This window comes from Prunus dulcis, chromosome 7 (assembly GCF_902201215.1).
Source record: "Prunus dulcis chromosome 7, ALMONDv2, whole genome shotgun sequence".
In the NCBI taxonomy this organism is placed as follows: domain Eukaryota; kingdom Viridiplantae; phylum Streptophyta; class Magnoliopsida; order Rosales; family Rosaceae; genus Prunus; species Prunus dulcis.
In genome coordinates this window covers 17054171-17081527 of record NC_047656.1, presented here as the reverse complement: position 1 = coordinate 17081527, position 27357 = coordinate 17054171, and the positions used below count along the sequence as shown (strand labels likewise).

Here is a 27357-nt window from a genome sequence, read left to right as displayed (position 1 = left end):
TGGTACTTAGGTGGTAGGGGTAAACTACAGTTTTCAAAGCCATGCAAGAAGTGTAGAATGTTCTATCAATTTTGGGATCCCACAAAATAATTTTCCAATATAACCATCTCACAAAGAACAAGACAAATTATATATGTAGGAAGATGAAAAGAAAACCATCTAGAGCCACCGACCAAAGATGAGCAATAGTTCGAAAAAGAGAAATTGTATTTTGAAATACAAACCAAATTCCAACATCACAGTCCCACACCTATTGACTTCTTCTTGGCACTTGAGTTCTCCTAGATCTGCAACAAAATGAATATTATTAGCACAATTAGGTAAAAGAAAGACAGTTGTCATAATAATGCATGTATATATATATATATATATATATATATATATATATATGCTGCTTCACATACTTTCAGTCTCTTCATTTGCGTAGAGACTTGAACTTGTTTAATTTGGTTGCGATAACCTTTGGGATAAGAAGGTCCTTCCAACTTTGCAAGGCCAGCTTTTACGAGGGGGATTGCCACATGGGTATTTGACTCCAACAATAAAGTTCCCACGAAATATCCATCTAAATCTGAATCAAATTTCTCCAGTAGAACCTGTAGAATAGATAAAATCTTCTTAACGAAGCAAGAAGAAAACTAAGCGGAAATCAAAGCTACCAAATAAGTGCTAAATAATTACCTCCACCCTTTTATCAACTATGCTTTGCCTCAGTAGTTCAAATGCTTCATCTGCATAGGGCTCCTCACCTCTGGGCCAAGTCACACCAGAAAGTGAGAAGGGAATCTTCCACGTTTTCTCTTTGCGTTGAATCAGTAGTATAATTTTATTCTTGTTGTTGGAAACAGATTCCACAATACCCTCAACTTTCTGGTATTTACCAAAGGCCCATAAAAATATATGATCACAGGCTTTACCAGCTTCCTCGCATGTTGCCTGAAACAAAGGCATGTCATGAATGAATGAACGAACGAAAAACGAACTCTTAGAAGAAAGAATAAACACATCAATCCCTTGTAATTATTATATAAATAACTGAGTAATTCTTACATTTGACAAGTCTATTATGACTGGAGGATCCACGCCAGAATGCGTTGACTTTGTAGTACAAAGGGCATCGTAATAGTTTGATGCAACCTTGACATCATTACGTCTCAAAACAATGTCAAGGCTTTTTTCGACAACCAACTCAGAAACATTCCAGCTATCAAGAGCAGAAGCCTCATCAATGTCATTTACAAGGAAGACTGATCCGTAGTTATATGTTTTCAGATTTTCAATGCCGGGCTTTCCTGAATCCAATTGAACATCCACTTGCAACTGTTTGTTCATTAATTTTTCTTGATATGTATACTTCAATGGCAAAATATAGAGATATCTATAATTAAGGAAAAATCTTGTTGTTCAGCAATAAACCCCAATCCAACTATATATGTTAATGTTTCCAAAGATTCATAAGGCTTCAAGCTTTAGTTAGCCAAAAATACAAAAGGTAAAACAAATAGACTCCAATATCTGTTCATATTATTCGAAAATATCAATAAGCATTCACACCAATTAACAGGAGAGATTAACCAGACAAGATTCTAATTGTGCACCTAAATATATTTACATGCAATTCCAAGTAAAATCTTACTATTCATGCATGGTTAAGTGAGTATAAAGAGAAAAATTCTTCCACAAAATATACCCCAAAAAATTGCACACAAGTGAGAAAGAAAGGGCAACATATCAGAAATAGTTCTCCTGCATACTTGATGCCCAATAAGGCATGCTTTCACAAATTCCTTTGCTTCATCGGCATACGCACGACAAAGAATAACGGACAGGTAAATTGGAATAGGCATAGACATGACAAAGCATAATTGAGTGATATAAATATTCATAATAATCATGTATATATTTTTTAAATACTACGTACGTTTCCTTTGAAATTCTGGTCTCGAATCCTTTCTAAAGTTGTACGTTGGGGTAGATAGTCTTCCCAAATTCTTGATTTGACTTCCTTAGCCTCATAATCTGCACTCTTCAGCTCCTTCTTCTCATTAGTCGTCATCATATTCTCTCTCTTGCTATTCAAAACCCTCACCTAATTGCTCACCTCTCTCTAAACTCTCTCTTGGGTTGATCTAAATCTATAGAATGAACAACGGTTGTGATGTGCCGAGGGTTCTGTCCTTTTTATAGGCGACCACGCTAGACTCTAATTAATCACGAACCCTGAACCCTAATTCTAATATAGGGGAAAAAAAAAAATGGGAAACTAGAAACAAAGTTTCCTAATCCTGCAATAGAAGAAGCCACGTTGCAACTGAAAAAAATAGAGACGAAGGCACGTTGGCACCAAAAAAAGAGAATCATATACTCACAACATTATAATTCAAAAAAGATATATAAAATAAAAAAACCCAGGAATAAAATGAAAAAAACAAAGAATTGGCCAAAAGATATTCGAAGGGTTAACGTTGAGGGGCTTTGCTTATCAAAGTCCAGGACATGACATTAGGAGTCTGGGAAACTACAATAAAAATAAAATTGAACTCGTTAAAGATGAGTAAGGGGTAGTGATAAGGAACGAAAGGGGAGTTTTAATTTAATGTAATTATAATAACGTGAAATAATTTAATTCATTAGAGTAATTAAATAGTTAAAATTTCTCTAACGCGTATAAATGCGATGGGCTGTAGTAGGTAAGAGCAAATTAATTTCCGTCGCACAATTCAATAAAAAGGGATGCTTTTCAAGTTTCTTGACAAATATAGTGTACCTTAAAAACAATTATAAAAGAAGTCAGGTCAGGTTTGTAAGCCAACAAATACATAAAATAAATATATGCATTTCACATAAGAATAATATGACAATTACGAAACTTTTTACGAGAAATTTTCGTTGTCAAAGAAATCACAAAAACCATCACGATCAGCCCAACTATCACCCGGCAGGAGTATTCCATTCTTTAACAAGTCCCTGAATGCTTTTAAGTCATCAATGTCAACTTCCATATTTTTGTAGGAGTTATAGGATCTTCGACGTCTTCAAAACTACCTTGGATGTTAACAATTTTGATTTTTTCAGAAACAACAACATAATTGCATGATTTGTTCAAACCCTTATGATAAAAACCACTAAAATGCAAATCCTTTATCGTTCGTAAAACATCACTGCACAATGAGTTAAAAACAATATGTTAGATTTTAATTGCTGTAAGATACATAATTGAGAAAATTAAAATTAAAATTAAATAAAAGACATCAGTATAATATTATACCGAATCTCATCTCTCCACCAATTTGATAGAATAAGAGAACTGTCATCTATTATTTCTGTTTTAAGATCCTTTTGATCCATAAATTCATGTAGAAGAAAATCGAACCAATCATAGCACAAAATCCATAATTTGTGTGATTCATTGTAAGTTGCAAAGTAAACTTTCAAGACTCCGACCCCCTTTTGATTTGTCTTGGAAGTTCGGGTAATTATTTTTTTGGCCAAGTCTTCGTCCTTGAATTTGAAAATTCTAACATCCTTTTCTCTACCATCTTTAAAGTAGATTTTTCCAGTAAAATAGACTTCAGAAGGGTGGTTCTTTAACTCATATTCAGTAATGTCTGCATCAATTATCTGCAAAACAAATGTCTCATCATACGGCCACTCATACACACACCATATGTTACACAAGCAATATATATATAATAGTAATAATAATAATAATAATAATAATAATAATAATAATAATAATAATAATAATAAAATTAAATAAAAGAAAGAAAAAGAAAAACTAGGCATATCATACCACATCATCGTTGGGGTTGAGTTTGTATCTGCTTTCGATTCCATTTGGTGAAGGCCGCTTCTTTTCCATTATTTCAATTAAGCTTTTACCTTATTACATAATGTAATTTAGTTTCTACAATTAGAACCAAAGATCACCAAAATTTTAAGATAGACCCTAAAAGGAAAATTTTGAATTTCATAAATCCGAAAAAGGATAAATGTATTGTTATCTACGAAGCATAATCTCAGACCTAAGCCACCCTCCCATATATATATACTCGAGGGTTCTTGTGTAAATTAATATCCACCCTCTCCTATACTAACCAAAATAATAAGGGATATGTATAAAAGAACCGAAGAAGTACAGAAGGCACATGAAAAAACACATATATGATGAACATGCAGATCAAACGTATGAGTATTGTCGAAGAAGTTCTTAAAGTTAGAGGATCAAGTACCTACACAATTGACGAAAATTGAATGCGATTGTAGATCTGGACAAGGGGGTGCCAAGACTCAAGAAAGACAGATCCTTGTGAGAGAGACAGCAAGGAAGAGTTTATTTATATAAAGCCTCAGTTATTTAAACAAAATAATAATAAAAGAGCAACCAGGAAGCGAGAGAGCAATTAAGTAAGAAAATCGGGAAAGGGAGGTAACCATAACACAAAAACTTATCCTCAGCATGCGTACTTTCCCGAAACTCTCAAATACTTCGTCCATACTATACCCAAATACTCACGCCAGATATCTATACCCAAATATTCCTCCACTCTCTCTTGCTATTAAAAACTCTGTTACTTTGATGGGGATCCCTAATTCTAATATAGGGAAACTAGAAACAAAGTTTCCTAGAAGAAGGCACGTTGCACCCGAAGAAAAAAAAGAAGAAGAATGCACATGTCGAATATCCCTAAATTTACCCTTTGAGGTACATAAGGAAAACACATTGAAAATCTAAATTTAATGCATTATTTCCTTGTAATTGAATTCTAGAATTTAAATTTTGAATTCTTTTCTTGATAATATTCATAATATATTGATAAAATACAATTTAATCATAATCAATAGAAAGTAAAGACCCACATGTTATATCAATCGATCAGACAAGCACCCACATTAAATTATGTACTTGACATACAGGTAAATAGTATTATTATTAGCGAAAAATACTTAGTGATAAATCGTGTTATACCTATAAGTTAGGAACATAAATTAGAAGACTACCTATGAGTCAGATACAAAAATAGACAAAATAAAATTGTATGTTGCCTATAAAAATAAATAAATAAAGGTACATAAAATACTATTACACATTGTCGAAAATTTGAATATATATATATATATATATATATATATATACCTATGCAATAGGCAATAGGCAATAGGCCATATGACATAAATGACTATTACCCGATTCAAGTCATAAGGGGCAACATTGAAACAAAAAATAATTTTAAAAATAAAATAATATAAAGATTACAATATAAGATATTAAAATAGGAATGTATTTCTATGTGGCGCAAAAGTCAAAGGACTTGGATCAAAGTCACCAAATTCGAGGATTAAACCCAACTCCTCAATAGGAATTTGGATCTATATTAACTTTTCTATACAAAATATGAATGTTGATGGCATATATTTTAGGCTATTTTCTGCACATAATTTAATAAATAATATTACGCTATTATCTGCGCATATTTTAACATTGGAAATTTTCTTTTATAGAAGTTGGTATTAAAAGAATATATTAATAATATCCTAATGGACTATTTGTTTTATAATTAAAAATTAAATCTAAATCTTCCCAAAAACAAACTTTTGTCGAAATTAACTCAAGCAATCCGAGAATCCACAAAAAAAAGGCCATCCTTCCTTTTTAGCGTTATGCTTGACATGATTTCCAATATATGGCCCCCATTTTCTCGATTTTGAATCGTTTATTATTTTTTTAAATAAAAAATATTGAAGGAATAGGATGAGCCGCCATTAGGTATAAAATATATATATGCAGACGCTTTCTTTTTGTTCCTTATTAAAATTTGAAATTGTTGTTCTTTGCCAAATTGGTGGCACTTAATGTTGATTGTTTCTGATTTGTTTATTTTACCGTTCATTTTGTTTCTTCTATGAGAAACGGTTGAAATTTAATGATTTTCTTTGTCAATATTCATTCCATCAATTCTCAATAATTCTCACCTTTTTTATTTTATTTTTTATTTTTTTATAGTTCTTCAATTAATTGTTGCTTAATCCCTCTTAATATTAATTCAAAACATCTGAGTTGATTTGTCAATGGATTCCCACCACAGTGGTGGTGGATTCTCCCCCGCCCCCATGGCACCCAGATTCAAAACCCCAAAGGGTTTCTTTCCTCCAATGTAACCAAAAAAAAAAAAAAAAAAATCTGAATTCATTTCAGGTTGACTATAAAGCACATCCAGAAAACTACAACCCTATTTTCCATGAAATAAGTGGCCCCTTATGCATCTGTAATTGGTGTGCCTTACACTCTGCTATCAAACCATATGCTCTTAGATGAATTGAGAAATTTTTTTTTTTCCTTGAAAACTACAACCCGATTTTACATTCTTTTTCCCCCCTTTGGCAGTGAATTGCATGTACTGGGAGAAACAATTTTCTCGATCGGGTATTAATTACCAAGCAGCTTAAAGATTTAACAAGGAAAGGATGTGGGCTTGTTGGGATATCTCTGATGTCAGATTAAGTTATAGAGGCCAATTAATTTAGCAATCAAAGCAAATATTGCTTGTATAAAAATAAAACGCCAAGGACAGCATTCAAGATACAAAAATTCGGCACCCATTGTCATCAAGAAAATAATGAAATATTCTTAGAAAACAAAAACTCACGAAAACAAAAGTACCAGAGTCTAATAAAATCAAAAGGGCAAAAAACAAAAAAAAAAAAAAAAAAAAAAAAAAAAAGGTCCCCAGATCCGCAGCAAGAAAAAGCAAGTCAATAGAAGGGAGGCCAGCTATACAAAGAGATAAACGCCCAAATAAAAGACTATTCATATGATAGCATAAATCTTCTCCAAGAAATTAGGGTACAACCTTTTGACCTCAGCGTCCGCAGCTTCAAGGGTTAAATCACGAGGATTATGATGGACATATATATCTTTCAAAAATACTACAAGATCCCACACAGATTCACCATCATATGTCGAATATGAACAGTTATAAACCTCTTGGAACTCACGAACCATATCTTTCCTATTCCATTTCCTATACTTATGGAATGCCCTACCATCTACTATTCTCTTGAACTTGCTTTCATTTGCGGAGTACCATATCTTGTCAAAACACTTCATTCTTTCAGCCGCAGTTAATAAAAAGGGATGGCTCGCTAGTCTCTCGACAAATAGAGGGTACCTGAAAACAAAAGCAAAAAAAATTAAACACCAAGGGTTGTGAGCCAAATTAAGTAAAATGCATTGTACTTATTTCATGCGGAAAAAGGGAAAAAAATAAAATAAAATTTGCAAGTACATTGAACTTACGTAAATTCTTTGTTGTCAAAGAAATCAAAGAAAGCATCGCGTTCAAGCCAAGAATCTCCTGGCAACATTATTTTTTCCTTTAACATGTTCCTAAATGCTTTTAAGTCATTCATTCTCAACACATGTATATTTGAAAGATTTTCAGGATTTTCGAGATCTTCAAAATTACTTTGGACGTTAATAATCTTGATTGTATCGGAAACAACAACATAATTGTCCGTTTGGTTCAAACCATTATGAAACAGCATATGAGAATGTATATCCTTTATCATTTGTAAAAGGTCCCTGCAAAAATAGATTTAAAAAAATTATACTTACATAAATTCGAAATAGAAAAATAAATAAATAAATATATATGAGCATGAATATACTTTACCGAATCGATTCTTGCCACCAAGAATCGCCATCTACACGATCTTCAACATCCATCTTTATTTCACTTAGAAGATGATCAAATTTTTCGGTGCACAAAATCCAAATATTTTGTGGTTCATAATAGGTGAGGAAGTGAGGTTTCAAGACATCCACACCCTCATAATTTACTAACTTGGAAGTCAGGGTAAATATCTTCTTTGCTAAGTCCTCTTCCGACTTTTCGAATTTGAAAAATCGAGCCTCTCTTTCTTTGCCATCTTTAAAGTAGATTTTCCCGCTAGAGTAGATATGAGAGGAGTCATAATTAAACTCGTATTGTATGATAATTCCATCCTTATTCTGCAAAATATATTTTTAGCGTTACACACAAGTCCTTGTATGAACATAATCGATGCAACATAAAATAAAAATAGAAACGTATTCAAAGCATACCACCACCAAGTCCTTGTCGGGGTTGAGTTTATGTTGATGTTCCTTTTGTATTCCATCAACAGAAGCTTCTTGCTTTCCCATCCCAAATAAACAGTATCCTCCAATATGAAAACACTCTCTCTTGCTATTAAAAACTGTCACTTTGCTCTTCTCTCTTTATACTCTCTATTGAGTTGATCGATCTAATAAATAAACGCTGTGGCAACGATTTTGTTCTTTTTATAGGGGATTCATTACGGGCTTTAAATCTATATTAATTAGGAATCCTAATTCTAATATAGGAAAGTACCGCAAAATCAGGAAATTTGGAATCTAATCCTGCAGCAGAAAGGCCAAGTTCCATCAAGAGTTTGAATATTTCTTTTATAGAAGTTGGTGGGTTTATATTTAGAACATAAGAGTATGAAAATATTAAAAGAATATAGTAATAATATCCTAATGGACTATTTTTTGTTTTATAATTAAAAATTAAATCTAAATCTTCCCAAAAAAAAAAAAAAAACTTTTGTTGAAATTAACTCAAGCAATCCGAGAATCCAAAAAAATATGTCATCCTTCCTTTTTAGCGTTATGCTTGACATGATTTCCAATCTATGGTCCCCATTTTCTCGATTTTGAATCGTTTCCTTTTTTTTTTTTTATCATAAATATTGAAGGAATAGGGATGAGCCGCCATTAGGTAAAAATAAAAAATAAAAATTGCAAGGACGTTTTTCTTTTGTTTCTTATTAAAATTGGAAATTGTTGTTTTTAGCCAAATTGGTGGCACTTAATATGTTGATTGCTTCTGATTTTTTTCTTTTACCATTCATTTTGTTTCTTCTTTGAGAAACTTGTTAGGTTTAGGATTCTTAGAATTAGCTTGTACACTTTCATGTAATTCCTCTTAGCTCATCTTTAGAAATTAGGCATTGGGGTAAATGACCCACTAGTGTAGTGGTTTGGAGTATTTACTCCCTCAGGCAAGGTCCTGGGTTCGAGTCCTAGCATCCGTGTTGTGTGTGTGAGTTTAGTACGCTATCTCCCATCTCAATGGGAAAGGTCCTCAAAAAAAAAGGAAAAAAAGAAAAAGAAATTAGGCATTGGGTATTTTCTACAAAGTTGAAGTACACCGAAGAGCGTATGGGACTACAAAACCAAGGTAATTTGTGCATTCATTTATAATGGGCGTCATTAGAAAAATCAACATTTGCATCAACATACTTCGTCGAGATGACTAGTCATATAGGCCAAATTAGCATTTGCATCCATATACTTTGTCGAGATGACGAGTCACATAGGCCAATATTTTCAGCACGGGATTTTTAACCAAGGCACGTGATTTTGATTATTATAAGTCCAATCATTGGCTGCCAAGTGTCCTTTTGACCTACCAAAATGGCTGGGGCTAGTCTGGACTCATCAACTCTCTCATTTACATTTTTCAAATGGGTTTTTAAAGAGAGTGAGAGTTCTAGTGAGAGATGGTGCATAAATTAGGTTTTAGTTTTTGGGAGAAGAGTTCATGGGTTCTTATTTTACTATAGAAACTAACATCACTTCAAGAGAATGGTTTCTTGAAGAAATTGACCATTTCATTCTAGAATCTATGTTTCATTCATTTCATTTTATAATCTATATTTCATTCATCGATGATTATCTAGAGCTGAGTTGCGGTGCCATGAGGTGAAGAACCTAATGGACTAGCTGCCATTTCCATGAAGGACAAGCTACAAGCTCAACTAAGTTTGGAGAAGAAGGTTGCACATGGAGGTAGTGCTCATTTTCTAAATAGATAGACGTAGGATTGTTTGAGCTTGTGATTAGTTTTTATGTAAGAATCTTCTTGACTCAGTGGATTGCCTGGTCGGAGTGATGACATGTGATAAGTCTTTGCTTGGTTGGTTTGTTCATCGGTTTATGACTAGTAATTGACTAGTCATATTGTTACTAGGAACATTTATCATTGTTGTCTTAAATCTGTCTATTGGAATTTTAATCTACCCCCTTCACCCAAGTACCAATTTCAAAACTGTTGAAATTTAATGATTTTCTTTGTCAATATTCATTCCATCAATTCTTATCGATTCTCATTAATTCTCACTTTTTAATTTTATTTATAGTTCTTCAATTAATTGTTGCTTAATCCCTCAGAATATACTAATTCAAAACATCTGAATTGATTTCAGGTTGACTATTATGCACATCCAGAAAACTACAACCCTATTTTCCTGTCAATGAGATCATCTAATTAATTCTTACAAATCAAGTTTTCCTGTCAAATGTGAGGGAAATGAGTCCATGGATTCGACATCTGACAATGAGAAGCATCAGCGAGAACCGAGCCCCGGTGCTCCAGATGTCAATCCAACCCATATCAAGAATTGTAGTAGTGATGGGCGAGAGGTGTTGAATACCGATGATTGCAAAGAAGATCCTCTGGAGGTTCTTGAGCATGTGAAGATTAACAATACAAAATTAAATTGGTTTAAACAACAAAACCCAAGCTGCCCATTTATTAATATATGTATGTATATTATTAAACGGATATAAAGATCAAATGAGGTTCCTCGGCAGATTGATTTTAGGGCTCAAGGAATTCAAAGGTCATGAAGGGCATCCTTGTATCATTCCAATTGATTGGAGTTCCAAGCCCAAGCCACAGATTCACGCCCAAGATTTTCAGAGCTCAGTGTGCACGTGACGGCGGCCTCACAAGGAAAGAAATCAAGGAGTTTGATAATAACTCCGAATGTTCCAAAGCAAGGAAGAATCAAGCATGTCAAAATATTTCAATCAATGGAATCCTAGGGATTTAAGGGGGCCTTAAAAGGAAAGAAGTTTTAAAAGAGTTGACCTTTGGCCATTCAATGCCCAGCCCATGGGCTAATGAATGCCCTATATAAACTTCGCCAGACGAAGACAGAAGAGACACAACATCAGACAGACAAATCTATTTTTCGTCTCGCACACTTTTCTTTTCCTAGACTTAGGTTTTTACTTTTCATGCACCTAGTGTAGCAAGTTTTTCCTTTTCTTAGTGTAAGTTTAAATTCTTGTTCAATTTATATTTTCTTGTCATTTAAATTCGAGTTTATTTCAATTGCTTTACTTTTCATTGTTATCGCACTTCAATTAAATTAAATTTCAAGTTCATTTTACTTTATCGTTCTTATCGCTTTCATTCGTTCTTGCTTTATTTATAACTTTGATTCATTTTATTGCACTTTAATTCTAGTTTTTACGTTATTTATCTTACGCACTTTACTTTACGCATTTGTCTTTAAATTAAATTTAAGTTTAAGCACCTTTACTTTACGCACTTGTTCTTCGTTTCATTACGTTTCACCTTTAATCTTCATCTCCACCCACTCCACATCATTTGGTTGCTCACATAAAGTCTTGACTCCGAGGTAGTGAAAGAACTTAGGCCGTGAGGAGGTTCCTTACTCGGCCGAACAATCGTTTGATTAAAGTCAGATTTCGGACAGAACATACACTCACATTCCATCCAAACTAAATTCGTGGCTTGGTGGTGGCACGTCCCGCACTCAAAAAAGAAGAATGACCAAAAGTTCCTTCTGTCGGCCGCCTCAGCCGAAAAGAGGGAAACATAATTTGGCACACCCGGTGAGACACACTCTATGAGCGACCGAAAGGAATGGCAACATTCCTATCAGCCAATGAACTACAATGGCTATGATTCTTATGGCTCAAATAGCCAATTCATCGGCCAATACTATGGTCAATATAATTTTACCCATTAAGGTGGGCCTAACAACCAATATGGCTCAAGTAGTCAATTTGGTGGCCAATATGGTAGGCACAACTATGTTGGAGGATTTGGTGACCAATATGATGGGCACAACTATATTGGCGGATATGATCTTATGAACCAAAATGGTTTGAATGATCAAAATGGCTTTGGTGGCCAAACCAATCAAGGTGGCTGTAACGGCCAGTACGATTCTGCATATCAATATGGCTCTAGTAGCTAGTTCAATGGCCAACATGACGGAAACAACAATTATGGCCAAAATAATATGATATATCAAAATTATGCGAATGGCCAACATGGCTATAATGGCCAATACAATCAGGTGGCCGGAGGACAATACACTTACCCACATGCCCAAAATAATCCGGCCAATATCTATGATCAGTCTAGTTATGGCTCCCACTAAACGAATCATCCTAATGGCTATAATGGCCAAAATGTTCTTAGTGTAAGTAAGAGGCCAAATGTTGACCGCATGGACAAAGAACATTAAAAAAGAACATTAAAATTTCATAAAGGAAATATCTGAAGTGAAAGATGTATTTTTGGAGATGGCAATTTCCAACGAACTTTTGATCCAACATTTGAGTGAAATCTGCGACTTGCGATCAAAGAGCAAGTTCTTAGCCAACAAGCCGATGGGCAAACTCTCAACCCCAACCTTGATTCTCAGTCGCAAGAGGAAAATTCTCATGTGGTTGCAAGTCGGCCACCCATTCCACCTACTCCTCTAGAGGAAAGTAAGGTTAGTAGGGAATATGAGAATGAGAAAGAGATGGGCGAGACGACCTTAGGATCAAATGTTCAAGTCGACCGTCCTATTGAGAGCCTAACATTGGTTGAGGAAAAGGAGTCCACCCAAGGGGATGAGACCTAAAAGATGGTCACCGATGAAAATTGCAACCATCTTAGGGTGTAATGGCCTACAATATAGTGAAGAAAAAGGTCGGAGCACGACTCAAGATGCAATAATAATAGACATGATTGTAGGAGAAAAACTCGACATTGCGAGACCACAATTGCAGGTGGTCAAGTTTATTGAGCCCTAGCCAAAAGCCAAGATTGGCCGACCAAATGGACTTGGGTGATTGGCTGCGAGGTTATTTTGTTTTACTATTTTAGTTTTTAGTTTTTATTATTTTTATTTTATTTTATTAGAACTTAATGGTGTTATATCGGAGTTAAGTGGATGGACATTTGTCAAAAAATTAAAAAAGGAACATGGAAAATGAGGACAAAGGATCCGTTCCCATTTCGTGGTGGGTTTAGAGCAACTTAGTAGGGGCTTACAAATATATTCCGTGCATGAGAAAATCGATTTGAGTCTGAGTTATCATAAGCCAACTAGAATCCATATTAATTATATATAAAGGACAGCATTCAAGATAAAAAAATTTGGCGCCCTGTATGTCATTCAAGAAAATAATAATGTCTTCCAATATTCTTAAAAAACAAAAACTCACGAAAACAATAATATTATGGAAAAAAAATTTAGTGCCACTATCCACTAAAACCTAATGGAAAAAGAAAGAAAGAAAAACAGTCCCCAAATTCCACAGCAAGAAAAAGCATATCTTTAGTTGGGTGGAAGGGAGGCTATGCCATGATCTGCACAGAACAAAAGAATTAAACAAGTCAATATAGAAGGATAAAAGCACAAAGGAAAGAGTATATTCTGTTCACATAGCATACATTTACCTTCATAAGATGGTATAAATCTCATCCAAGAAATTAGGGTACAATCTTCTGACCTCAGTATCCACAGCTTCAGAAGGATGATCGAGATCTACATCTTTCAAAAATTTAACAAGATCCAATACACATTCACCATCATATTTTGAACATTTATAAATCTTTTTGAACCTACTACTCATCTCTCCAAACCTATTCCAGTTTCTATACCTTTGGAATGCTTTACCATCTAATATTCCCTTCAACTTACTTTCATTTGTGGATCTGCGCACTATATTCCTAAAACACTCCATTCTTTTTTCATGAGTCAATAAAAAGGGATGGCTTGCTAGTTTATTGACAAACGTAGGGTACCTGAGAACAAAAGAAGTTAGACATTAAGGTTAGTATTATATATTTTTCATTCAGAGGAGGGAGAAAACAGTTTGTAACACCACTAAACTTACTCATATTTGACATTGTCAAAGAAAACAAAGAAATAATCACGATCAATCCAAGGAACTCCTGGCAGCAGTATTCTTTCTTTTAACATGTTCCTCAATGCTTTTAAGTCATCGATTCTCAACGTCCTTAGTTTTGTAGTATTCTCAACGTCCTCGAGGTCTGCAAAACTACTTTGAATGTTAATAATCTTGATTTGATCGTCAACAACAACGTAATTCTCCATTTTGTTCAAACCCATATGAAAAAGCTTATGAGAATGTATATGTTTTATCGTTTGTAAAAGATTCCTGCACAAATAGATTAAAAAATCATAATGTCAGTATTAATTAGTATACAATATATATTTGAAATCAATGGATTAAAAACAATATGTTGGGTTTTATTTGAAAAGCGATACATAATTGAGAAAAAAATAAAAATAAAAGAAATCAATATAATATTATACCGAATCTCATTGCCCCACCAAATTGACAGAATATCGGAATCCTCCCTGCTCGCTTCCTTCTTAAGATCATTATCATCTTGCATTTCGTCCAGAAGATAATAATCATAACACAAAATCCATAATTCTTGTGGTTCATAGTAAGTTGCAAAGTAAGCTTTCAAGACTCTCCCATTAATTATCTTGGAAGTTTGAAAAAATATTTTCTTGGCTAAGCGTTCTTCCGATTTTTTAAACTTAAAAAATCGAACATGTAACACCCCGACTCCACATTAAGTGTCTATTTTAATTGATTTAAAATGAATTACGAATTTACCCTTGGGGTAGGGGTAAATTGGTCATTTGCTTATCCTGAAGGATTTTGGGACCACGAATGGTATTTTTGGGTAGGTGGTACTGAGACGAATTCGTAGACACGCGGTAGGCTTGAAACGGAATTGTAACGAAGATTTGGAGATCAAAACATTATCAGTGGCAAAACTGTAAATATTTCAAAAAGTTTGGTAAAAAATCAGATTTTTTCACCTAAACTCTCTCTCTCCACGCGCGCACTCAGTACTCTCTCTCTCCTCAGTCTCTCTCTCTCCCCGACACCGACCCTCTCTCTCTTCGGCTCTCTCAGCTCGGGCCACGGCAGGACAGGAGACTGATCCCTTTAGCTTCGCCTCGACGTCCCGGTCAAGACCTGCTAGTTTTCCCCATCGGAAACCACGAACTCCGACCACGAGCTCGACTGGTTCGAACCGAAGCTTTCCCGTCGCAACGACGCAGCCTCCGCCGCCCAAACCTGGTGAGTGAGGTATGGTTTCTCATCCATTTTTCGAGTTCTAGCTGACTATTGTATAGGTTTAGACCGATTTGTTGTCTAGGAAATCAATTAGAAAACCTAGGTTTTGGTCGGATTTCAAAGTGAAATTCCTGCCAGTTGCCGCCTGAATTGGACCTTCCCGTAGTTGAATGAAGTGATCCTGACCTTGAGTAGAAGCTAGGATAGGAAGGGTGAGCTCGGGTGTGGAGTTTTTCGGTCACCAGAATTACTCTACACACCCACGCGCTGCCGGCGCGTGTGGCGGCACCTGGGCGAGGCTGGTGAAGCTGCAATTTGACCCGATGAGATCCTTAGGTTGCCACGAGTGCATAGGAATTTGCGGATCTCAATTCGGACGTCGTTTGACTATCAAACAGATTTTCGCATATTGTGCGTTATCCGGGTTCAATAGGTTTTGACCGTTAGATCTTTTCCGAATTAAAATATGTTGTTCTAGGTATTCCTAGGACCGTATGGGACTTCACGGATTATGAATCGGAGCCCCGGATGTTCCGATTCAATAATGCAAAGTTTGCGGGTTAGCGATAACCGTACAATCGTGAACGATTCCTAAACCTGTAATCGGACCTTAGGATACCTTCTTCAACGTGCACGTATTGGGAATTTGGGGATTTAAGCATTTAATTTGTGATTTCCGCTTCGACGTAATTTTATATTAATTAACGGTTCGTATCTCGAAATAGGTGTTTCGACTGCACATACTCAGCAGGCAGGACCCTCACGTGGTCAGGCAGCGTGGGAATATTTGTGAGTGGACTTTGTTTTCAATCATATGCATGGTTTTATTGATGAAGGATTTTTGCATAATGTTTTTATGGCTTATTGAATATATTATATTCATGAGATGAATTTGATGTTGTATAGCGCTTTGGCAATATATTGTGAGTTTGGCATTTTGGGTATTGAGAGTGTATTTTTATAAGGATTTTGGGGAAGTATATATATATATATATATATATATTCTCTATAGGGAGATACGTGGGTTGTTGAAGTGTGTTGTGGAAGAACTTGATTATGAGGGGTTGTTGAGAGAAGTTGTATGATTACACTATGTAAGTACCTTCCCCAGTTATTAGACTTTCCACACGCGGCGTTGGATGTTCCGGCGTGTGGGAAGAATAGGTTATCCGTCTCACTCGCGGCGTTGGATGTTCCGGCGTGTGAGACACTTTCCATATGCGGCGTTGGATGTTCCGGCGTATGGAAAGACTCTGTATAGTGTTTAGGGTCATCACCTATGGCGTTGGATGTTCCGGTGTGTGATGATCCAGTCTGCGCGCGTAGGACATAGTTTGGGAGCTACACATGGCGTTGGATGTTCTAGTGTGTGAGCTTTGGAGTTTCGTCCCCCGGTTGGACCGCTCATCCCTAGACGCAGGATAGCACCTGGAAATCCTGTGGACTAGTCAAACGATCCCCCAGTGGGATTGTTTTCCCGGTACCTAGGTTGTGTGATGAGTATATCGTATAGCTATTTATATATATATATATATATATGTATATGTGTAGTTGAGTGAGTGAAGAATTAGAGTTCTTCAGTGGTTCGGCAGGAGTTGCAAGGTTGAGAGAATGGGGTTTATAAATGAGATGACTTGTGTTTTGAAGAGTTTTAAATGAAGTATGTTTTGAATAATTAAGTATTGAATTGTGAACCTGCATGACTTGAGCATTATTTTTATACGGTGGGGTTACTATATTGTTTTTAACTACAAATCTGGTTTTTGTCCACTCACATGTTTTTTGTTTTGCGCCTCCCAGCCAGTAGTCGTTCTAGAAAGCGTGCAAGTGGTGTACGAGGCTCGAACTGTGAACCTTCCTAGTTAGGATTTAAGTAATTTCTTCTACTCAACTGTTCTTGTAATCTAAATTTAGTAGATGCTCTGTTATCGCCCATGGTAGATTTTACTTGTGAGGCCGGAGGCCATTTAGTATGACTTGTTGAATTGTGAAAGCATGATGCTGGTTGGGATTTTTATTTTATGTATGTTGCAGGTTGAAATATTTTTGTTGGGTTTGCTTAAATTACAGGGGAGACTCTGCCAAAATTTTGGTAGAAAGTCTCGGTTTCTTAATAAGTGGGCCCGCATTGAGAAGATGTCGGAACAAAGACGGGGTCCGCTTCGATTTCCGGGGCGGGTCCTGTCAGAACATGCTTTTCTATACCATATTTAAAGTATATTTTGTTGGAATTTTAAAAGGTTTTAAAAATTTAACCGTTTTATTTATTTAATTATTTTGGCTATTTTATTTTATTTATTGTGGGGGTTATAAATATTTAATATTTAGGTTTTATTTCTGGTTTGTGAATGCCTTAATTTTTTGGTTGGTGAACTTTTATGGTTGGTGAAGGTTACATGTTTTTGGATGCCTATAAAAGGCCACTCCTCCTTTACATTTGAAATACACACAATAACACACAATACATTATCAGAATATCACATACACATTCTAATTCTCTCCTTGTCTACTTTTACATATATTCTCTACTTTATATTATTATTATTTTGGGCAATGGTTATGTGACTTGGATACCTATATCTGTCTGTGAACGTGCTCATAGCGGATCTTAAGTTTGTGTAGAAGGGGTCGTATCTTGGAGTCTTGTAGACCGTCAATACCTGCACGTACGGAGGCTACAAAGGCTTTAGGACAGCGTCTTTGACGTGCTTCACCGTACCAAACTCACCTTCTTACTTATTATTTATTTTCCTTTTACTTACCTATTATTTTATTTTCTTCAATTGTATTATACCTTCAAAGCTTTTCAATTTGTTTTTATGTTATTTATAATATAAATATTTTGTATTTGGCTTACGAAAAGAGAAAAACTATTATTTTTTTAAAACATATTTTTCCGGTAAAATAGAATTGAGATTTGATGGTTGTTTAACTCATATTCAGTAAGTTGTGCATCAATGATCTGCAAAAGCAAATGTCCCATCATATATACGTCCGCGCATACACACACACACACCATGTATTACATATGCAGAAGATATAATAGAAAATAAAAAGAAATGGAAACTCCAGAAATATAAATAGAAATATAAATAGGGGCACCACTTACAGTCGACCAAAGAGATTGTAGTACGATCGATCTGTACCCGGTACTCCAGAAATATGAATACACACTCTCTATTTCGCTATTAAAAACTGTCACTCCTCTTTCTAAACTCTCTCTTGAATACTTAAGTTGAATGAATGAATAGTGGATGTGCTGTGACAGTAGAGGAACCCGAATTCTAATAGAAGAAGGGGAAACTTGGAAACAAAGTGTCCTGACCCTCTGATAGAAGAAGGCTCGTTGCACCCAAAAAAATTGGGAAAGTGTGGAAACAAAGCTTCCTACTCTATATGGTATAGTTTTATTATATTGGTACTTTGTTCATATCTATGTATTGGACTTGTACATCTATATATAGAAAGCAAAAGACAAAAAATGGTAAAACAGTCAAAATACCAGAAAATGCAAACATTAAGAATTGAAATTATTAATTAAATAAAAATAATATGATAAATTCACACTTTTACATATTTAAAAAAATTAAAATTAAAAGAAAAATCAGATAATGGATCATATTTTTATGAAATACAACTACCCATTATCTTTTTTAATTCTAAAATAACTTAAAATTTTTTTTTTAAAAAAAGACTCTCGCAGGCGCAAAAACGCTTGCGAAGAGGCTAGTGAAAGTTAATACAACTTCATTATCTATTGAGGCTTATAAAAAATGTTCGCTACTATGTTGCAACTTTTGAATATAAATATTCTCACATGGCCTATTTATAAGGGTTTTTTGGAAGGTTAAAACACAAACAATAAATTGAAATTTACTGTAGGTAACTTGAGCACATACTAGCTAGATATCTCCTCCATATCGCCGGTGCCCTCATACTGGTGAGATGGTACAACATAATTTTCCCAAATCTGCACCAAAATGAATAAATATTCTTAACACAATTAGTTAAAAGGTAGGGCAGTTGTCATAATGCGCAGCACATCGCACACAAAGCCAGTTTCTCTCAGACTTTTCATCGAACACTTAGAGGGCAACTTCCAAGCTAACCAAAGGTGCAATATGCGGTACCTAATTTGTATTTTCTGGTGTGGGGAGGTGCAGCTGCACCTTCATAGGTCCACCACTAGGTGTGAGATTGATGAGTTTTTTTTTTTTTTTTTCTTTTCTTGGCTGGGTGTGTATTTAGGGGTAGTTTGGGAAGATAGTGGGGTTTCCTTAGAAATTGTGAAAATTTGAATTAGAAGTTGGGGTGAACAAAGAGAAGTGCATGGTTTAAATAGAAAAACTCTTTTTGAAACCCCAAACCCTACACAATTATTTCCCATCAAATTTTTCCGTGAACCAAACGTGGCCTTAAAGTAAAAGGAAAACTAGTGCCTTTACTCTTGTTTTTTTTGGGTCACAAAAGGGGGAGGGGACTTACAGAGGGTGTCGTAGCCTATTTTTTGGTTTTTACAAATTATTCACCAAGAGGGATTGTCAGGGAACGAGATTCAAACCTAGACCTTGCTAGCGAAAAGAATGATCCTTACCAACTCAACCAACCCTCATTGACAACGGGTGCCTTTACTAATCAATGGTCGAACTCAAGGCATTTTAGTCTTTAATATACAAACCCAATGTTTAATGTTTTAATCCTCTCGTTTTGTGCAGAAACATCGAATCGATTCCTTCAACTCCAAGACATCGTCTGTCCTACATGACCAACCTAATGTTTTTCTTTCTCGTACTAAATTCATTTATTTTTGGGATCTCGAGCCTCTACATTTACAAACAATATCAAAAAGTAGTTTGAAAATCATCTTAGCATTCCCATGGTCTTGGTTCAATGTTCTGAGTGCAATGGTCTTGGTTCTTCTAGATGTGATTGTTCCAATATGAAGAATCTCCAAACAAACAGTGAAATCAAATGTGAGTCTTCAAGTGATAGAGAATATATGGGTGATTATGAGGAGCTATCCATCAAGTATCATGAGCTCTTTGAAGAGTGTTTGAATATATACATGTAAAAATAATATCTCGTATATTTGTTATATCTTTGCAATACAGAAGAAGACCAATATATATGGCCAATAAGACTACCTAAGGAAGGTAATTTAAATCCTAAGTTAAAGGCACTAATTTGTACAAGCCTTAACAGAGAAGTTGACTATTCCTATACAAGGTAACAAATAATGTACAATATATTTTGTAATCTTTCCATATCTTCAATATTCCCCCTCAAGCTGGAGTATGGAGATCAAGAATACCTAGCTTGTTTTTGAGTCGTTGGAATTGATCTTTACCTAAAGACTTGGTAAAGACATCTGCGAGTTGCTCCGTTGAAGGAATATAGGCAGTACGTAAAGAACCATTTTGAATCTTCTCTCGAACAACATGACAATCGATCTCAATATGCTTGGTGCGCTCGTGATATACTGGATTAGCTGCTATGTATAAAGCAGCTTGGTTGTCACAATAAAGTAAGCTTGGTGTGGTGTGTGACAGACCAAGATCATAAAGTAAATATCGTAACCATTGGAGTTCACAAGTTGCCATAGCCATCGCTCTATATTCTGCTTCGGCTGATGAGCGTGATACAGTATCTTGCTTCTTTGTTTTCCATGAGATAGGACTTTCTCCAAGAAGTACAAAGTAACCTGTAGTCGACCTCCTTGTCATTGGACAGCTAGCCCAATTAGAATCACAGTAGGCTCTCAATTGAAAATTATTAGAAGATGATAACAGAATCCCTTGGCCTGGAGTCCCTTTCAAATAATGTAATAATCGATCTGCAGCATCTTTATGAGTTGTACGGGGGCTTTGCATGAATTGGCTCAAAATATGAACTGTATGAACAATGTCTGGCCTGGTGATGGTGAGATATATCAAGCGACCCACCAATCTTCTATAGGTTTCTGGATTATGTAATAGTTCTCCATCTTCATTATTTAACTTGAGATTTTGTTCCATGGGGAAGAAAGTAGGACGTGCACCAATAAGACCTGAGTCTTTCAAAATGTCAAGTGCATACTTCCGTTGGCTCAAATACAATCCTTTTGGAGAACGAGACACTTCTATCCCAAGGAAGTATTTTAAATCACCAAGGTCTTTTAAATGAAAACGTTGGTGCAACAAATTCTTGATAATTGATATAGTAGCAGTATCGGTACCTGTAATAATAATATCATCGACATATACAAGTAAGAAAATTGAGGACTTACCTTTGTGACGATAGAAAAGGGAGTAATCTGCTTTAGATTGAGAAAATCCCGCATCAAGTAATGCTTTGGAAAATTTTGCAAACCAACACCGAGAAGCTTGCTTTAATCCATAAAGTGATTTGTTAAGACGGCACACCATATTTCCCCCTTTGCCGTGAGAACCTGGAGGGAGCTGCATGTAAACCTCTTCATGTAAATCACCATGAAGAAAGGCATTGTTGACATCTAATTGTTGAAGACACCAACCCTTGGCAGCGGCCAAAGATAATAAAACACGAACAGTGGTAAGCTTGGCAACAGGAGAAAAAGTTTCATGATAATCAATCCCTTCCATTTGCGTATATCCCTTGGCAACGAGGCGAGCTTTGCATCGTTCAATAGTGCCATTAGAATGCCGTTTTATTTTATAGACCCACTTGCAGCCAATGGCTTTTTTATGAGCAGGCAAGGCCATGAGGGTCCATGTATGATTAGCTTCCAAGGCAGCAAGTTCACTTTGCATAGCTTTACGCCATTCAGGATATTTAATGGCTTCATCAAAAGTGTTAGGCTCAACAATGGTAGTAATAGAAGCAAGAAAACTTTGATGTTTAATAGAGAATTTGTCATAAGATAAATAATGGGATAAAGGGTACCTGGTGCCATGTTGAACCGGAGTTGAGGAAGGAAGATCAACTTGAGATTGGTAGCAGTGGTAGTCACTAAGGTAACCTGGTGGCTTTCGATGGCGAGGAGGAAGGGGAGTAGAGTCAGACGGTGTTGGTATAGATGGAGGAGAGGAGGACGGAATAGGAGGGAGAGAAGAAGTATGTGATATTGGGGAGGAATGGGTGGTAATTGGAGACGGAGGAGGTGTGGTCTCTGTAATGGGGTTAAGGGGTGGTGTAGGTGCGGAAGCAGTAGCATGATCAGAGGGCTCAAATTCTGGTATAGGAAGAGGTAAGACACTAGGCATGGTATTTGTGTGGGATAAATTGTAAGGAAATACAGTTTCATAGAAAGTGACATCACGTGAAGTATAAACCTTTTTAGTGTGAAGATCATAAATTTTGTAAGCCTTTTGAGAAGGTGGATAACCAAGAAAAATGCCTGGTGTGGCTCGTTTATCAAACTTTGAGTGAGGGGAAAGATTATGCCCATAACAAAGGCAACCAAAAATACGTAAATGTGCATAAGATGGTGACTTGCCAAAAAGAACATCATAAGGTGTTTTTCCTTGTAAAATTTTTGTGGGCAAACGATTAATTAAATATGTAGCAGTAAGAACACAATCTCCCCAAAAAGATAAAGGTAAATTCGATTGGAAACGAAGAGAACGAGCAATGTTTAAAAGATGACGATGTTTGCGCTCGACAACGCCATTTTGTTGCGGTGTTCCCACACAACTATGTTGATGAATGACACCAAGTGAAGAAAAAAAATGTTTAATGGTGTGATTAAAAAATTCAGTTCCATTATCGGTACGAACTTGGCGAATAGTGAGATTAAACTGTGTTTTAATCATAGCAAAAAAACGAGGTAGATAGGTAGTGACTTCAGATTTATGTTGCATTAAATAAAGCCAAGTACTACGAGAATAATCATCTACTATGGTTAAAAAATATTTAGCACCAGAAAGAGCAGGAACAGAATAAGGCCCCCACACATCACAATGAATCAAATCAAAGCAAGCATTCGTTGAAATAGTACTTGAGGGAAAAGAAAGTCTACAATGTTTAGCCAAAGGGCAAATGGTGCAAACATGATTATTAGGAATAGAAATTGTAGAATGAAAATTTTGTAGGTGGGGAAGAATAAATTTAGATGGATGACCTAAGCGCCAGTGCCATAGATTGAAACTCGGGGAAGCAACAGCGGAATTAGCAATAGAGGGTACATCAGGAGCCAAATAATAAAGACCACCACGTTCCAATCCCTTACCAATCTCCCTCTTCGAACTCAGGTCCTGCAAAACACAATGATCAGAATAAAAGGTAATAAAACAATTAAGTAGCTTAGTGAGTTTGCTAACGGAGAGAAGATTAAAATGAAAATCAGGTACCAATAAGACATTATGTAAAGGTAAAGAGGGTAAGGGTTTGGAAGAGCCAATATGAGTAATATTAGATGTTTGTCCAGTAGGTAATTTAATAGGAGCAGTATGAAGAGTGGTCATGTTGTCTAACATATTAGAACTAGAAACCATGTGATCGGTGGCGCCGGAATCAATTATCCAAGAACTGAGATTGAATGAAGAATGAAAACATAATGGGTTACCTGCAAGATTAGCCATAGAATTATTTTTACCGGATGACAACATGGCAATCAATTGATTGTATTGTGCATGAGTTAGAGTTGGTGCAGCTGGAGTGCTAGTGGTTGCTGCGACAAAAGAACCAGTAGAGGTAGTATGTGAGGAAGAAGAATTGGTCTTGGCAGTACCATTCTTCTTTTTGCAATGAGACTGTGTGTACCATTCTTCTTTTTGCAATGAGACTGTGTATGCCCTGCTGTATCACAAAATGTGCAAAACATATAATTTTTGCTGGCAGGATTTTTGCGACAACGAGATTCTGAGTGACCGTCGGTATCACAAAATTTGCAATGATAAAATGGTTTATGAGACTGCGGTCGATTAGCCGCCATGGCAGATTGATCGAGAGATGTTGTGATTACAGGTTGAAGAGAACGTTGGCGTTCATCTTGTAAGAGTAAGGAGTAGGCACGATTGACAGTGGGCAAAGGATCCTGAAGAAGCATATTACTACGAACCCCAAAATAAGATTCGTTCAACCCAGCCAAAAATTGCATGAGATGCTCTTCTTGAATGTGATTCATGCTAGTTTGAGAGGCTCCACAAGTGCAAGAGGTTAACGAAATATATGAAGATAACTCATCCCAATAACCTTTCAAAATAGTATAATAAGAGGCTATGGATGAGTTACCTTGTGTATGATTGGCAATGGCGCGACGAATCTCAAAAATCCTAGGAGCATTCTTTTGAGAAAAACGTTCACGGAGATCGTCCCAAACTTCGCGTGCTGTAGCGGTATAGATAACACTATTGGATATCTCGGGAGAGAGAGCGTTAACAATCCAAGATAGAACCATGCTATTACACCTGGTCCATTGATGAAATTTGGTTGAAGCATCCTCAGGTTTGGCAATACTGCCATCAATGAACCCAAGTTTGTTTTTGGCGTCAAGAGCCATCCTCATGGCACGAGACCATGTAGGATAATTGTCACCAAGCAGCAGCTGTGTAACAAGAATCACACCAGGGTTATCAGAATGATGTAAATAAAGGGGAGAAGAAGCCGCATATTCTGTGGACAGCGGCGTGTCCTTATTAACTGATTTCTTCCCATTAGATTTGGAAGAAGCAGTGGAGGCAGTGTCAGACATGGTTGAAAAAAAAAAAACGTAGGAAGAATGAAAATTTTTAATGGATCAATACAAGCTCTGATACCATGTAAAAATAATATCTCGTATATTTGTTATATCTTTGCAATACAGAAGAAGACCAATATATATGGCCAATAAGACTACCTAAGGAAGGTAATTTAAATCCTAAGTTAAAGGCACTAATTTGTACAAGCCTTAACAGAGAAGTTGACTATTCCTATACAAGGTAACAAATAATGTACAATATATTTTGTAATCTTTCCATATCTTCAATAGAAATTGTCCTATGTGGACGTTTGGGCATTATTATCGTGCAGACGCATTGAATTTTTTTATTATCCTCCCTACTTTCCTCCTTGTTTACAGTGGCATTCACACAATAGTAACATGCAGACATCCTGATGAGAGAATAACAGTATATACTCAGTCTTTGGATGTCTTTTAATGAGATCTTACGTCTATGATTGTTTTAAAAGTTTTAACCCTCAAATGATCCGCAAAAGACAGAAGTTAAGCACGCATGCACGCAGAAGAGAAAAGAAGGAAGAGGAAGAGCCAGCCCTTGCAAGCTGAAGGGCAGATCCACCATCGCGAACTGAATAGCACAATCAGGTATGGGTATGGTTATGGGTATGGTTATCGATGTCTATGGTTATTTTTCTCTCTTTTCTCCATCTAGGTTGTTGTTTGGATTTGGAGTTTTGCGATAGTTTTGAAATCTGGGTTTGAAGATTTACGCTCAAGTTTGAGATTAAACCTGATTTCTCGTGGGTTTGGTCATTTGAGTATCATGTATATATGTTTTCTGAGATGGATTGTAATGGTTATGAGAAAAAAATAAAAATTGATCTTCTGTTAACCAATAAGGAATGCATTCGAATTCTGTGGGATTCACACTTTGATTTGTGAAATGTTTTTTTTTTTTTTTTTTTTCCACATTCATGTCAATTTCCTCTACTTTGTGTTGATTTGTATTGGGTTATTTCATGTTTTTTTTTAAGGACATTGAAGTACATTGAATAGGTCTGGCATATATCTCACAGATCTATATCCGATATATAATTGTAAACACCTTCAGACAACGAAAATTTGTACCCTGCCGGTGGTCTCAGGTTCGAATCTCCAAGAAATGTTGGTAGTTCTGCGCATTCCTAACTTTTACAACAAAAAATAAATACATAAATCGCAGCCTATGCCAACAATAAGTATATGGATATACGTAAAAACCTTAGAGTGCAGTCATCAATTTCATTGTTGGTGCATTTCCATTGGGATTGAAGTTAAAGGCACCATTTTAATGCTCTATATGCGTTTCATAAAAAGAACCACAATAACACTGAGCAGAATGTATGAATTAATGCATTGACTCAATATGCCAATAAACGTTTACATGCGAACATTGTATGTGTTGACGTTCCTGATGCAATCTTTAGCATATTGCAGTTAAGAAATACAATACTAATGGTGTAACCCATCGACTTGCTGGTCTTGCTTTGAATTATTTCCAAGAGTGTGTTTGGTTCGAGGAACCTCCTCATCTCATTCAGAATCTCTTGCGTCAGGATTGTAGTCCTTCTTAAGTTTCAATTAAGTACGTTTCTTCTCAAAGAAAAGGAGATCTACAATACTTTTCCTCAGTGCGTTTGGACGAGGAAAGTTAGAAGTACAAAAGATTTCATAAATGACGGAAATTAATGCTCTAGAATTTGTAAAGTTTCTTGTTTGGGTGACGGATTTATAACACAGAATTTAATCTTTATTTGTAAAGTCATTTTTTTTAAAAACTCAATCTCTCTTGGGATTTTAGAAATGACAACTTTTAGATAGAATTTAAAGTTGGGATTTATGATCTCCAAATTTCATGTTTTTTCCCACGCATAATTTCTAAATTTCTATGTTTTTTTTTAATCCAAACACGGGAATTGGTTCATGTCAATTTAGAAATTCTGACTTTTGTCAAAATCCCAAGTTTATTTCCCTCATCCAAACGCACCGTTAATGAAGAGACAAAATCAGTAATTAAATTTGTTGACAACTTTTGCAACAAAGTGATTACCACCAGTTATGTATTACTGGTTAAAACACGATATAATTTTCTCTCATTCATGATATATAAATACACAAACACGAAAGTGAGAAGAATAAGGAGGATGTATCCAATTTATACTTATAAAGACTTTTTTTTAAGTGAGTGACTTTCATAAAGATGACAAATTCTTAAATACTTTCATAGAGTTGATAAAAGTCACTAATAAATTGGCAAGACTTTTGCTCTTAATAATTAGCCTTAAAAGTATGGAAAAGTCATTCATTTAATAAGCTTTTTAAAAGTCATTAACTTTTTGAATATCACCAAACTTTTAAATACTTTTTCACAATTGAATACCACTAGACTTTTATATACTCTTTAAAAGTCTAAATTGAATACCTCCAGACTTTCAAACTCTATAAAAGTCATTAAAAGTTTGAATTGGATACACCC

General features: G+C 35.6%; 1 pseudogene; it reads left to right on the top strand.

The window, feature by feature from the left end:
• Positions 1-27357, top strand: part of LOC117635488 — a 36981-nt pseudogene that overhangs the window by 2527 nt on the left and 7097 nt on the right.